Raw genomic sequence first — 2,823 nt, 5'->3', positions numbered from 1 at the left:
CCTCTGCCTCTGCCAGCCACTCCCCCCCTCCCCACCAGCCCCTTGTGCCCTCTGTCAAATAAATAAATAAATTTTTAAAAAAATATATGTATTTATTTAACAATAGAGATAAAAATTATCTCTGTAATAAATGCTTTTAGATTCCACATTAATTTATAGCATCTTAAATAATAAATGTTTTGATTTGACAATTTCTTTATGAAATCAAGCATAATCTCAGGTATACATGAGATATACTCTGAGTTTATAATTCTAATTTTTTTTAAGATTTTATTTATTTATTCGACAGAGATCACAAGTCGGTGGAGAGCAGGCAGGGGGAGGGGGAAGCAGGCTCTCCACTGAACAGGGAGCCCCATGCGGGGCTCAATCCCAGGACCCTGAGATCAAGATCTGAGCTGAAGACAGAGGCTTTAAGCCACTGAGGCACCCCAGGTGCCTCTAAATTCTTAAAAGTAACTGTTTTTCATTCAAATACATTTGCCTTTCTGGAGTTTGGGGTGATTATAATGGGTTCATTCGAAATATTTATTATTGCCTTCCCTGCTGATAGTGTTCTTGCAAACATGGTGATTGTTCCTAAAACCTGCTAGATTTTCTGTAAGAAGTGTGGCAACCACCAACCCCACAAAGTGACACAATACAAGAAGGACAAGGATTCTCAGTATGCCCAGGGAAAGAAGCATTATAACAGTAAGCAGAGTGTCTATGATAGGCAGACTAAGCCCATTTTCTGGAAAAAAAAACCCTAAAACTACAAAGAGGACTGTGCTGAAGCTTGAATGTGTTGAGTCCAACCACATATCTAAGAAAATACTGGCTATTAAGAGATGCAAGAATTTTGAACCGGGAGGAGATAAGAAGAGAAAAGGCCAAGTGATCCAGTTCTAAGCTTCATATTTGGTTTTATGAAGCCAATAAAATCTTGAAGTTATGTTCAAAATGAAAAAAAAATTCTTTTTATTAAAATAGCACTTGCTAATCTCATAACCTTTGAATAAAAAAAGAAATTTAATCTCCCTAAAAACAATTTTTGGCATTAAAATTCATTACATCTGTTTACATAGTTATGGGGAAAACTCAACAAAAACTACCGATCTATTTAACATCTTGTTCTTGATGAAACACATTAGAACACGAAATACCATACTTTGGAACAGAAAAACACAGTCAAAAGACAGGTCCTTTCATTACCAGGCTGTGTTACACTACTTTTATAATAAATCTTATCACCCTCTCCCCATCTTTCGCCTTTCCATATACAAAGCCTATAAAACGGTGCAATTGTAAACTGAAATAACTAGGGAGGGAAAATTTAACACATCTGTGAAATAAGCATTATAAATAAATCAATGCCAATGTGCTATCAGCAAAGGTCTTAACAGATCCACTCTACTTAATGAAATAAAATGAACACAGTAACAGATTTACATGAGAATGGATAAAGTTCAAATATCAGAAAATAACAATTCAGTTTAGCAAATCTTTTCATTAAATTCTAAAAGTATTCTTTAGATCTTTAAATGTAATGTATTTTCTATCAAAATCCAACTGCCTTTTTTCTTCAGAAATTAACAAACTGATCTTAAAATTCATACAGAAATGCAAAAAAAACAAAAATGAAAACCATAATAGCCAAAAAAAATCTGGAAAAGAAGAATAAAGCTGGAAAACCCACATTTCCCAATTTCTAAATTTATTACAAAGTTACAGTAATCAAGAGAGAACTGTAACCTGGTGATTCACAGACCTGTACCCCTGGGGCTAATAATACATTATATGTTAATAAAAAGAAAAAGAGAGAGAGAGAGAACTGTAGAACTGGCATATGGAGATATAGATAGATAGATAGATAGATACACACACACAATTTTTTTAAAATAATAATGGAATAGAATTTCAAGTCAAGAAATAAGCCCTTACACTTATAGTCAATTGATTCTTGACAAGAATAGCAAGTGGAGGAAAGACAGTCTCTCTCCACACCTGGAGAGAGAAACATGCAAAAGAGTGAGGTAGGACCCCTACCTCACACTATACAGAAAAATTAACTTAAAATGGATCAAAGACTGGGGTGCCTGGGTGGCTCAGTTGGTTAAGTGGCTGCCATCAGCTCAGGTCATGATCCCAGGGTCCTGGGATTGAGCCCCGCATTGGGCTCTCTGCTCAGCAGGGAGCCTGCTTCCTCCTCTCTCTCTCTGCCTGCCTCTCTGCCTACTTGTGATCTCTGTCTGTCAAATAAATAAAATCTTTAAAAAAAAAAAAAAAACAATAACAAAGGTTGTAGAGGATGTGGAAAAACTGAAATCCTCATACACTGCTGGTGTGAATTTAAAATGGTACAGCTGCTTTGAAAAACAGTTGAGTGATTCTTCAAAAATCTAAAAATTGTGTTGCCATATGATCCAGCAATTTGACTCCTAGGTATATACCCAAGAGAAATGCAAACATAAGTCCACATAAAAACTTGCACACAGGGAAAGCTGGGTGGCTCAGGTCATTCAGCAGGGAACCTGCTTCTCCTTCTCTGTCTGCCTCTCCCCCAACCAGTACTGGTTCTCTCACTCTCTCAAATAAATAAAATCTTTAAAACCAACAACAACAACTTGCACACAGGGGCACCTCAATGAGTCAGTCAGTTGAGTGTCTGACTCTTGATTTTGGCTCGGGTCATGATCTCAGGGTCCTATAATCAAGCCCAGAGCCAGTCTCCATGCTTAATAGGGTGTCTGCTTGAGATTTTCCCACTCCCTCTGCCCCTCCACACCCCACTCCCCACTCTCTCTCTCAAGTAAGTAAGTACTTTAAAAAAATAAATAATAC

General features: G+C 36.9%; 1 pseudogene across 1 annotated transcript; it reads left to right on the top strand.

The window, feature by feature from the left end:
* The first annotated feature begins 566 nt into the window (after positions 1-566).
* Positions 567-891, top strand: LOC309855819 (large ribosomal subunit protein eL42 pseudogene; annotated as a pseudogene). The gene has a single exon. The product of its transcript is annotated as a large ribosomal subunit protein eL42 pseudogene (transcript).
* The last annotated feature ends 1,932 nt before the right edge of the window (positions 892-2,823 follow it).

The sequence above is a fragment of the Mustela nivalis genome (genome assembly GCF_964662115.1).
Source record: "Mustela nivalis genome assembly, chromosome: X".
NCBI classification, from domain to species: domain Eukaryota; kingdom Metazoa; phylum Chordata; class Mammalia; order Carnivora; family Mustelidae; genus Mustela; species Mustela nivalis.
This window is presented reverse-complemented; position numbering and strand designations above follow the sequence as displayed.